Source organism: Globicephala melas, chromosome 9 (assembly GCF_963455315.2).
Source record: "Globicephala melas chromosome 9, mGloMel1.2, whole genome shotgun sequence".
Lineage (NCBI taxonomy): Eukaryota > Metazoa > Chordata > Mammalia > Artiodactyla > Delphinidae > Globicephala > Globicephala melas.
Genome location: NC_083322.1, coordinates 76892699 through 76905951, shown reverse-complemented (window position 1 = coordinate 76905951; position 13253 = coordinate 76892699). Strand labels below are relative to the sequence as shown.

The 13253-nt window shown below is 37.2% G+C and overlaps 1 pseudogene; it reads left to right on the top strand.

Moving 5' to 3' along the window:
• The first annotated feature begins 10573 nt into the window (after positions 1-10573).
• On the top strand, positions 10574-12650 carry LOC115853917 (protein ILRUN pseudogene; annotated as a pseudogene).
• Positions 12651-13253: the final 603 nt, after the last annotated feature.

Here is a 13253-nt window from a genome sequence, read left to right as displayed (position 1 = left end):
AAGCAAGATGAAAGCTGTTTCTCAGGAACCTCAGGTTGACTTTGACTTCTGGTTTTGACACCATGGTCACTTCTCCACTTTTTTCACTTTTAATCTTATTCCTTTGCCCCGTGCTTTCTGTTATATCTTTCTCATTAATCCCTCATTCTAGGCATGGTTTTTCCTGTTCCAAAGTCCAACCTGACAGCCTGTATGAATAAAGGCATAAAAACCAAGCCAACTGTTTCCCCTATAAATGAAGACTGTTTAATATGATCTTAACATCCAGTGGTTCCCTATTGATTATTCCTTATCACATTCCACGCAATGACTTTTACAAATCAATCCATCAATGTCATCATTACATCATCTACATTACAGAAACATGTGAGAGATTAACCTGAATGTCTCACTAGCTTGGTAGCTCAATTTTTTTTCTGTATTTTTACTCATTCTTTCTGTTTCTATCCTAGCTTTTAAAAAGATCATTTTTATTGGTAAAATTATCCCATTTGTGCAAATACCTTACCCCAAACTCTGCTGTTTTCTTGAGGACTCCAGTGCATCAAGAAGTGTGACATTCTTCTAGCCCTTCACTTTTTCCAAGTGCTTTATGTTTTTATCACCCTCCCTGAAGTGTTGCTCAAGTGAATACCCTTTGTCAACATGGCTAACCTCCAAATGATCTTCCTCATCTCTCTCTCCCTTATCCACAGCACTTTCCTTAGGCATCTATTTAGCTCTATTTTTCATTATAACCTATAATTAATTCCATATATATTAGTTTCTGCTAAAACTTTTTCTTGAAATATTTTCTGGAATGTCAATGATACAGTAACTTCCTTTTTAAATTGCAGTATAGTTGATTTACAATGTTGTGTTAGTTTCACATGTAAAGCAAAGTGATTCAGATATATATACATACATTTGTATATATAAGTATATATATATATTCTTTTTCAGATCTTTTCCCTTATAGGTTATTACAAAATATCGAATATAGTTCTTTGTGCTATAGAGAAGGTCCTCACTGGTTATCACAGCAGTGTTTATCTGTTAACCTCAACTTCCTAATTCATCCCTCCCTGCACCCACTTTTCTCCTTTGGTAACTATAAGTTTGTTTTCTATGTCTGTGGGTCTATTTCTGTTTTGTAAATCAGTTCATTTGTATCATTTTTTTTAGATTCCACATATAAGCAATATCATATGATAGGTGTCTTTCTCTGTCTGGCTTACTTCACTTAATATAATAATCTCTAGGTCCATCCATGTTGCTGCAAAAGGCATGATTTCATTTTTTCTTATGGCTGAGTAATGTTCCATTGTGTGTGTGTGTGTGTGTGTGTGTGTGTGTGTGTGTGTGTGTATCACATCTTCTTTATCCATTCATCTGTTGATGGACACGTGGGTTGCTTCCATGTCTTCGCTACTGTAAATAGTGCTGCTGTGAACACTGGGGTGCATGCACCTTTTCGAATTAGAATTTTCTTTGGGTATGTGTATGCCCAGGAGTGAGACTGTAGGATCATATGGTAAGCCTATTTTTAGTTTTTTAAGGAACCTCCATACTTTTCTCCATAGTGGCTGTACCAATTTACATTCCACCTAACAGTGCAAGAGGATTCCTTTTTCTCCACACCGTCTCCACCATTTGTTATATGTGGACTTTTTGATGATGGCCATTCTGGCCCATGTGAGGTGATACCTCATTGTAGTTTTGATTTGCATTTCTCTAATAGTTAGTGATGTTGAGCATTTTTTCATGTGTCTGTTGGCCATCTGTATGTCTTCTTTGGAGAAAAGTCTGTTTAGAATGCTATAATAACTTCTAAGTACAAAAACAGTTTCATAGAGTATATGATGAGATAATTGCAGAAATTATAAGCTCTCAAAAAGAAGTAGCCGGGCTTCCCTGGTGGCGCAGTGGTTGAGAGTCCGCCTGCCGATGCAGGGGACACGGGTTCGTGCCCCGGTCTGGGAAGATCCCACATGCCACGGAGCGGCTGGGCCCGTGAGCCATGGCCACTGAGCCTGCGCGTCCGGAGCCTGTGCTCCGCAAAGGGAGAGGCCACAACAGTGAGAGGCCTGCATACCGCAAAAAAAAAAAAAAAAAAAGAAGTAGCCAGGTAGTTTAGGAGCATTTACAACTAGATATACCATTGTTTAAAAGCACAAATATATTTGTTAGTTTTATTTCAGGGGTAAAGGGAAGTGAGAAATCAGAAGGTCCAAAAATTTCATTAGATATATGAGGAAATGAGGTTCTTTAAGATTTTTAGTATTTGTATTGGCTGATCTCCTTACTCTTCCCCCAACAAATACACCCCATAAAAATAAAGCTGAAATATATATGTGTATATATGCATACATATATATTTTTCTCTTTTAGGTTAATTTATGAAAATCATGTATTTAAGATTTATCTATTTATTTTTAATATACCTTATGTTAGAAAAAATGTAGATGCCACAGGCATATTGGATATGCCAAGATAGCAGAGTATTTATGGAATGTTGTTCTAGACATTTTTTGTGCTCTAGTTTGTCATATACGAGACAAGAATTTTCTATTCTGTGTGTATTAGTGAGGATTCTTATATTTGGACAGAACATCAACTCAAATTGGCTTAAAAAGTAATTTATTGGTTTATTTAATTAGAAATTCAGAGAACAGTCTGGCTTTAACGATGTCTGTCTGGATCCAGATCCTGGAATAGAAGAAACATCAATTCCTCATTTCCAGGACTTGCTTTCTTTTCCTGTGGCTTCCTTTCAGGCATGATCCCATTCTATTTATGTTGGCATAAATAGGCACAAGAAGCTCCAGGCTTATCTTTAACAATGTACCAAACTCAGGGAAAGAAAGAAGCAAAGTTTTGGGGATCGACTCTGATTTGGTTTACACTGGATTACACAGTTCCATGTGACTTAATCACCATGGCCAGAATAATGAAATATGCTGGTTAGCCACATGGTATTTTGCTCATGTTTGGAGATGAGGAGTGTTTCAAGCACCATTCAATCTAATGGAAGTGAAAATGAGAAAGAGAACCAGAGCATTTTTACCAGAAAGGCCACAGAAATTGGTCAGGCAAACACACCAGGCTTTGCAAGAAATATTAAACACATGATATATATTCCAAGTCACGGTTTACGTTTATCTTGGTTTTAAATGCCATAAAAGAAAAATAAACATTAGAAGAATGAAATAAAGTATCACTGATAGTGCATTTCCTCTAATATGAGTAAAAATTATGTAGGATGGGATCTGTATAGGTCTATGTTAAAAAAATAAATTCCAGTGAAATACAACTGTACACTTACTAATGCTAGGTATTATTCAATCACTATATTTTTCTACATTGTTACTTCCATTTTAATAGGCTAGTCACCATAATATTACTTAAGGGCATTGTATGATACTTAATAGGTTCTAAACAACATTTCCTATTTAATTACATGAATACTGTAATTCCCATCCTAACAATATATTTTCATTTAAGAAGCTGACAACTCTTTCATTATGAAATAAAATTAATTAAATGAACCCTGATCTAATTATGTAAGTGTTCCTTCTGACACGAAAATTAAAGTTTCTATTTCAGAATATAGCTGAGAAATAAGACTAAAGAGGTCAAATATTAAAAATTTTGACATCTTACATATATTGTGTTTAATTATTTAACATTTAATACTGTGCATTCTGGAGTATGCAGTCATTAAGTCTTTTGTGTCAGTATACTAAAAATAAAACAAAGTGAAATAATCTAGTGAGTTTTATTGTACTTAATAATTTTAGTAATTTTTTAGTCCTAAAAAAAGTGTCTATGACTGTCATCCTCCTGCTGCCAGAAAATTCTCAGCCAGTCTCAATGTTAAGTAATTACCACCATTTTTTTTTTTTTTTTGGTCAATTTTGTCAGCAGATGCCTTGCATTCAGTTAAAATATGTGATATTTAGAGAAATGTTCTCTTCCATTTTCTTCTACTTAAAGAAAAATTAGAATGTCTTCTTGAAACAGATCACATTGTGAATTTCATGGTACTGAGAAACCAGTTATTTCTCTACTGAGGTCAGTAAAACCCTTTATTTTCACTCCTTCATGTTTGTCCTGTATTTATTTTAAAACATTAGGTAGCACCCACACGATTTGAGTACTCAGCTACTCAAAATTTGTTAATGTCTCCAGCATTCTGTTATTGCTTTTGGTATTTGAAATATTTAAAAAAGAAGAAAGAGCATATAATGCTTGCATTCATCTAGCAAAGATGAATCATGTTTCTATATCAAACAGAACAAATAAATCATATGCCAAAAGAACTACTTTGGAAATATGCACTGAAGAGTAGAATGTTTTTTAATGATCTCATGATATACCTTCTAAAAAAAGCAATCTGATACGACTTTCATTATTCCTTCTGTCATGAAAGTAATAGGACACGTGAGTATTTAGAATACTTGAGTGTTTAAACTACCACATGCAAACTATTTGTTTCTCCTTTAGGAATATGATATTATCTTTTCACATTATGAGAATGATGAATGCTGTCTCTTCTCTTATGTGTGTGTCTTAAATGCATATGTCTCCTCTGATACAGGTGTTCTTAAATCTCTTTTTTTCCCCTGTAACAGATAAAATGAATTTGCTGACATAAATATTATATAAACTGTATTGAAAAACTATTTCTCCCAGGTATGATGTCAAGAACTTTACATGATTCTTGATTTCTGTTACAAAACTTCAAGATATGAATTACAATTTGTTTTACATATGAGGAAACCAAGCTTCACAGAGGCCAAGCAACTTGTCTAAGTTAGTTGAATTACTAAATCCTGGAATTAGGTGATAAGCCAAGTTTCACTGGCTAAAATCTACTTTCTCTCATGTGCCATCTTTCCTTCTCTATAAAATAGTTGCCTGTATTAAAAAAGAAGAAAGATGTCAAGTCAATAAACTAAAAAAAGATCAAACTAAACCTAAAGCAAACAGAAGTAAGGAAATAATAAAAATGATTAGAATGGGAATTAATGAAATAGAAATAGGGGAATATTGTAAATCAACAAAACCAAAGATTGATTTTTGAAAAGATTACTAAAACTGATAAACTTTTAGCTAGTCTTACCAAGCAAAGAGAGTAAGAGAGCAATATAGCAAGGGAGAGAAGACCCAAATTACTAAAATTTTGGAATGTAGGAGGGAAACTCATTACTAATATTAACAGAAACAAAGAGGAATGCTATGAAAATAAGGTCATATTATTAAAAGTGTACCAACAAATTAGTAACTTAGATGAAATGGATAAATTCTTAGTAAGTTACAAACTGTAAAAACTGACTTAATAAGAAAGGTAATCTAAGTAGATTTAACAAGTAAAGAAATTGAAGTGATAATTACAAAACTTCCAACAAAGAAAAGGTCAGGCGTTGATAGCTTCATTAGTGAAATCTACCAAACATTTATAGAAGAATTAATAACAATCCTTCTCAGACTTTTCCAAAAACTAGAGGAGGAGGGGACACTTCCCCATAGATTCTATGAGATCAATATGTACCCTAATACCAAAACCAGACAACACATCACAAGGAAAAACAAAACCAGAAACTACAGTCAGTACTTTTCAGACACAAGAATTCTCAACACAATACTAGCAAACCAAATCTAGCAACATAGAAAAAGGATTATACAGCATGATGAAGTGAAATTTCTCCCAGAAATGCAAGGTTGGATTAACATTTGAAAATCAGTCAGTGTAATGCACCATGTTAATAAAGGACAAAATTTTGCATAATTATCTAAATAGACTCAGAAACAAATTTTGACAAAATCTACACCTTTAAGTGAAAAAAAAAGAGAAAGCATTCAACAAAATTGGAATAAAAGTGAACTTCATTCTGATAAAAGAACGTATGAAAAATCCACAGCTAGCTATGGTGGAATGACTGAATATATTACCTCTGAGATCAAGAATGGGATAAAAATGTGCTCTCTTGTCACTTCAATGCACAACTGGATTTTCTAGGCAGGGCAATTAGACAAGAAAAATAAAAATTAAAATGGTCCAGATTGGAAAGGAAGAAGCAAAACTGTTACAGAAATGCAATGAGATCTAGATATGATCTCATATATAGAAACTCCTTAAAAATCCATAAATATCTATTAGATGTTACATGAGTTCAAAGTTGCAGGATAAATATCAATGTATTAAAAAAACAATTGTTTCTCTATATACTAGCATAAATAAAATTATGAAAACAATTTTACCTGCAAAAATGCCTAAGTGCAACTCCTAGTATGATAAGCAATTGTTTGGTTTTGTAAGAAACTACCTTACTCTTTCCAGTGGCATACAATTTTAGCAGATTTATTTTTGGAATATCTATTACAGGCTAGGCTTATTTCAGGCTACACTTCTAGGAGCTTGAAGAAAGGCAATGCACAAAACACACAACATTCCTTTCCTCATATAGTACTCATTCTCGTTGGAGGAGATAACCAATTAACAAAATAAATAAGTGAATAAAATGTATCGGATCTTAAAAAATACAATGCAGAAAAAAAGACAAGTGCGGAGGATAAGGAAGGCTGGAATTTGGGACGCTTTTTATAGGGAGGACAAAGAAGACCTTTGGGAGAAGACACCGGTGGAAACTCATCTCATGTATTATAAAGTTTTAAAACTTCATATTTCCTGGTGCTTCAATATCCCAGTGAACTTTCTGTGAGCACCCTGCCCAGGTAACCAGGTGCAGCACTGTGATAAGGCTGGTCGTGCCACAAGTTCCCCTTCTCACCCTCCCTGACTGTGACTTCATGATATTCACAGGCACCCATGAAATCCCCTCAAGCCTTTTCCTTGTATTAATATATTCCACCCTGCCCCCCAATAAAGGCACTTGCCCACAGGTCCTCATTCTCTCTTGGCTCCTTGGAACTCCTGCCGTATGGCAGCCTGCATGTGTCTCCCCTTCCAGGACCTGTGGGTATAAAAAATCTCTTTCACTCACATGGTGTTATTCCGTGATTCTACCTGACAGATCTCCCTAAAATCCCATTTAAGTTATAAAAGTATTCCTTACAACACACCTGGGCTCTTTGAAGAAATCACATTCCAGATATTCCTTAACTAGTATGAAGTTAATTCCTCAGAAAGCATAGGAGCAGGGCCCTCCTGGCCACTAGGCACTGTAGGCAGAGTGTGGAGACCCCACGATATTTTTTAGGGACCCATAAAATTTTTACTATTTAATTTCTTCTAAAATCAGAAAAAGTCAATGTACTGAATAAAGAACATTTAACAATAGGGGAGGGGGCTGGGAGAGAGGGTTGGATTGGGAGTTTGGGATTAGCAGATGCAAACCAGTATATAAAGAATGGATAAACAACAAGGTCCTACTGTTTAGCACATGGAACTATAGTCAATATCCTGTGATAAACCACAATGGAAAAGAATATGAAAAAGAATGTATATATGTATAACTGAGTCACTTTGCTGTATAGCAGTAATTAACACATCATTGTAATTCAACTATACTTCAATAAAAAAATTTAAAAAAGAACATATAACTATAAATCCAGCCTGGATTATATTCCTCTTTTTAAAGTCATAAAATATAATTTTTAATTTTTTTTATGTAGAAAGGGGCCCATGAAGACAAATGTCCCTATGCCTAGAACCGGTAGGATGCATCCTGGAAAGAAGGTGAGTGCATGAGGGGAGTGAGGTAGAGAGAAATTCAAATAGTTGGGAGATTACTGGGAAAGAGCACAGAAGTCCTTAAGGCCATATTTACACTTGAGCTTTTAACCCTGAGCGAGATGAGAAACAATTAGAGAATTCTGAACATAAATTAACATTTTAAAAGGATCGTTATTGCTGTGCTGTAGAGAGTAGATGGTAAAGGCAAGTGGATTATTGAAGATACTGGCAAAATCAAAGTGAAATCATTCTCTGGCAGAGGTGACATGAAGTAGTCAATTATTGAATGCATTTATTAGTGTCCAACATCCAGAAATAGAAAGACTAAAACCACCAGATCACTAAAATAGTAATTAGCAAGAGTTTATTGTGTACATATAACAGTTTGTGAACTGAGAGCTCTCAAACCACCATGGGAATGAGGCTCAGAGGTATTGCTATAGGAGAGCTTATACAGTGAAAACGTAGAGGCTGCTTATTCTGTACAATGATGGGTTATAGCATTAGAGCTTCCCTAGTGATAGTGGATTGTTTAAAAGTGAACACCACTTGCCAATTTGGGGGAACAGCTTAAGTTTCATTTATGATTTTCAGAGGCATTTGCAAGAAGTCACCGAAGTTTTGTTTGTTTTGTAAAATAAGCTAAATTAAGTTTTGCTTATGTGGCCTAATTGATTTTGTCTGTTTAGGGAATTTTCAAGTCTGGCCTCTATTTTGTACTTAAGTTAGAACTAAAAGGATTTGCTAATTGTTTGAGACTGGAGGCATAAGAGAATGAGCATGTAGACTGATGTACTTAATTCTCCCAACCAAAAGGAAACTGGGGTCAACTACTATCTGCCTACTTTTAACATCTCCAGTAAAAGGCCATAGCTTCGCTCCAAAGATTCTTATTGTTAGCATCAGCTGCTTCTTCTATATTCAGACAAGTAAATGAAGAAATGTAAACAAAAAGTGTGATAGTGACTGAATAGTGACAATGACGGCCGCGTAGAAATTTTGGTGTTTTCTTTTCTCCAATCAGGAGACCTTTTGTATGTTAGGGTCATTTACTCTTTAGTTACCCATGATGGTGTTAGAAGCAATTGCAGTGAATACCGGATGTTGTCAGCATTAATGTCTATGCCAATGATTTTCAAACAGATAAACAGTGCCGTCACTGCAGAGGGAATGAGATTGCTGAGATGAGAAGCGCATGATGGGCGTATCCCAGAGGGAGTAGCTAGGAGACAAGGTGGTGATGGGGGAAAAGGAGGGGGGTGTCATGTGGAACAGACCAGTAGAATGCCTGGTAGTATCTGAACATTTTTCTGAGGATGGGTTGGCTCCATTATAAGTAATGGCCCACTATCGGCATTTTTAATTAGGTTTTATAGTGATTCTTTGCTCTATTTCATTCTCTTGCCCTCTTGTGGGAGAAAAAAAAAAGTATATGGTATTCAAGTCAGATTTCCAAGGGGAAGAAAAAGAAAAACAAACTCTAAAATGGAGATTGAAGTCACAACTATGGCTTCATTAACAGAATACTCAACAAACTGAAACACAAACAATATTCCGTTTTCTGTAGATTAGAACACAGACTTCTGAAAGTTAAAGTTTGCTTGAGAGTTGTTGGAAATGGGAATTTTTCCCAAGAGAGTATGAATTTACATTGTTTTCTGGTTAATAATGGAAAGCCAAGTGGAAAAAACAAATCCTCCAAGGGCTGACACTCTTAAGCCTAACCCAATCAGCAGGATAAGAAACTTCTATTGTCTTCCTGTAAATTGATCTGTTCTAATTATAGCTCAAAGGAATTATCAGGGAAACTCCTGGAAACAGTAATTAGTCAAAAAAGATTGAGATGCCCCATCAAATATTTTAGTTTTAAGAAGATATGTTTCATATTTGCAGCCTCCTTTGAACAAGGGGCCCCAGGTGCTGGTGATATAATGAGGGCACTTTATAATACTGGGGCATGTGGTCTCCAAATAAGACAGACTCTAGCCTCTTCTGCCTTTTATGTACATCATTTTGCCAGTTGCTGGAGTTTGCTTTAGTTTCTGGCTTCTCTGTTGACCTGATTAGCTTAACTGAGTATTTAAATTTTATTTATTCATTACTTGCTTCTGCCAATTTCCCAAAAGGATTTCAGGTGAGCTTAACTGGAAGGCCTTTCACAGAACCCTCCGCATTGTTCCTGTTTGTAATTCACAAACCATTAACAGCTCTGTATAGGATGGCCTTATCAGGCCTCTCGAGTTTTGCAGTTTATACATGGTATTTGTACTATTTAATCCTGAGATGTTCTCTCTGCATATCTATTTGTAGTTTTTTTCTTTTTCTTTTTTTTTTTTTTTTGTGGTACGCGGGCCTCTCACTGTTGTGGCCTCTCCCTTTGCGGAGCACAGGCTCCGGACGCGGAGGCTCAGCGGCCATGGTTTCACGGGCCCAGCCGCTCCGCCGCATGTGGGATCTTCCTGGACCGGGTCACGAACCCGTGTTCCCTGCATCGGCAGGCAGACTCTCAACCACTGCGTCACCAGGGAAGCCCCTATTTGTAGTTTTGATGTTTCATTTGGATTCTTGGATTTACATGTTCCGCATATCGACATTTATTTGTTTGAATGCTCTCACTTCTCTGCTACCAGTGGGCGTGGCGCGGGGGGAGGCGGAGTCAGCGGAGGCTGTGGAGCTGGGAGGGTGGGAGACTGGGGGTGGGAGGGGCGAAAGCACGAGAGTGAGTGAGTGCGTGCGTGGCTGAGTATGTTAAATACTGAGGCATGAGGCAGCGAGACGCTGGGGCTTACGTCAGGCGAGCAGCGTCTCCGCGCCCGCCAGCAGCTTCTCCCGGTCCCCGGACCCAGCGACGGCTTGGTTGTGAGGATGCGGGGAAGCGAGTGTCCGGCCCCACACATGGAGGACATGGACCTGCACCCCGAGCTGCTGCAGAAGTTCACCTGCCTGGCACCACTGACGAGGACGTGCTCATCTCTGGGTTTCACCAGTTGCTTGGCTTCCAGCTCAACCCGGCCGGCTATGCCATTTCCTGCCCATGACACAAACCGGAACTTACAAGAAGCAGTTGGCGCCTATTACGACTAAGAGAGGCCAAACCTCACTGTGCCTTCTGTGTCCTTTGTTGAAGGTGTCATCATAGGAGAAGGGGAGTCGATACCTCCTGATACTCAGTTTATAAAAACATGGTGGATGCAGAATTCTGGGGCAGAGGCCTGGCCTCCAGGGGTTTGTTTTAAATACGTCAGAGGAGACCAATTTGGACTTGTGCACGTGGTGATGGTGAGATCGCTAGAGCCCCAAGAGGTTGCAGATGTCAGCGTCCAGGTGTGCAGCCCGGGCAGAGCAGGAATGTATCAGGACAGCGGCGGATATGCGCGGCCACAGGACTCTACCATGGAGATGTCGTAGGGGTCCTTCTCGGTGTGGAGGTGGGTGGACTTTTAGGAGTAACACAGCAGTTGTCATCTTTTGAAACGGAGTGCGACACATAGCCACATCGCAAGGTAGAAGGAAACTTCAACTCCTTTGCCTCTCCCCAAAAGAACCGACAATCAGGTGAAACAATTTAAAAGACCCTGGGGATTCCGGTTCGACTCCATCAGCAAAAACACATGGGCTCCTGTTCGTCACCACACCAAGCAAGATGGGAGTAGACCCTCACAGAACTCTGTGAATCTGTCCCCCAGCTGTCACGCAAACAGCTTGTCCATAAGGTAGGTGCCCTCGGAGAAGAGGAGAAAGGGTAGGTGGTGGGCCTTGGGATTTGTGATACCCCTTCATGGCAAACCTAGAAGCCTAAAATGTTCTTTAAGACTGCTTAGCTCTCCTGCCAATGCAACAGCACAAATACCTACCCCCCCACGTCCACGTCCTGTGGATATTATTCCATCCACGTTTGTAATTTACTGCTGTCTCTCTGCTCTGGTTTGGGTGCTGAAAGAACCAACTTCTTTACCTTTAGCATCAACAACAACAAAAAAGTCAAAATATCACTAGTCATTCTTCCAGTGTAAATGCATACTAAGTGTGGAGCCGCAACGCAGCTTTGGAATTCGTTCCTACTGTGTTTGTTTTGGTTTGGGGTGGGGTGTTTTTCCTGAGGAAAAAGACAAGCTCAATTATTTATCCTAAATGTTGTTGAGCTTATTTACCTTGTTTATTTACCTTGTTTGTGTGAGTTTTGTGTGAGTTTATTTACCTTGTTTGTGTGAGTTTCCAGTTTATTTACCTTGTTTGTGTGTCTTGCTGATATTTTCCCAGTCTGTTATGGCCCATCGACGTCCTCACTCAAAACCCGGAGCGGTCCAAGTGATATTTTGACTTTTCATGTGTGAGGAATAAGTGAGAGAATTGTTGAGTTAATCATCATTTTAAATATTCTGATTGTTCCAAGACAGACTTCTAGGTGTTGGATTTCTTGATCTGTTTCTTTCCATGCTTGCTGATTAGACAGAGCCTTCCATGCTCTGCTAAGGTGATGATGGTTCCTGGTTGTTGGTTTTGGTTGGTTGAATAAAGCCCTGATGCTGAGAGCTAAAAAAACAAAAAAAAAGTTTTTAAAATGTGTAATCTCTCTGGTCAAAATTATTTAGTACTTGAAATACCAATTTATCTTATTTGATTGGAAGTGCTTTTGGAGAAAACAGAAAAAAAAAAGTTTAGACCTTAGCACTCAAGGTAGCATCTGACATAAGTTACCAACTTTACTGAGCTTTCTTTCTGTGAATTTAGACAGGTGAAAGCTGCTGAAACTATTTGTATTCTGTAGTATACATTGTGGTTCTGAAACTTTAACGTAATTTAGAATTTCTTGCACTGCTTGTTAAAACACAGATTGCTGGTCTCCACACCAAGTGTTTTTGATTCAGTATCAGGTTTGGGTTTGGCAATTTGTTTTTCTAACAAGTTCCCAGGTGAAGGTGATACTACTGGCTTGAGAACTGCTGATGTTGTAGATTACGCCAAAGTTTAAGACAATAATTTTGCTCTTAGAAATTGTCTCTCTGTTGGAAAAAAAGGCACGAAGCCTAAATTTTGATCTCAGTATATTACTCCATGCAAGCTCTTTCCAAGGTACGTCTATTATTGGTGGCTGAAATTGTTTAACATTTAAATTCTAAATACAAAGCTGGTTACTTCTAAGACATGTATTGATACTACGTACAGAGAGAAAAAAGGCTTATTAAGACAGAATTCTGTTTACTTCATTGTGCCTGCTGTAAGAAATAGAATCATTGATTTACTGACTTTTTATGAATAAGCAATACTAGTTGAGAGTAGGTAAATTTAAAATATGGTGTAAAAAATAATATAAAACCGAATGTTTTAACTCCACACACCCAGAGGTAATAATTTTACATTTTAGCATTTAATTTGCAGATTGCATATGTGTATATTTTATATATATTTATATATAATATTATATATAACATTTACATATTATTTTAATTCTGATTTATTTTACTTGATATTACATAGTAATTACTTATAATTACATTTTCCTACCAAAATATTCTTAAATAATTTTTAGTTACAGAGAAATCAGTAATATATCAAAATCCCATCTCTAAACATT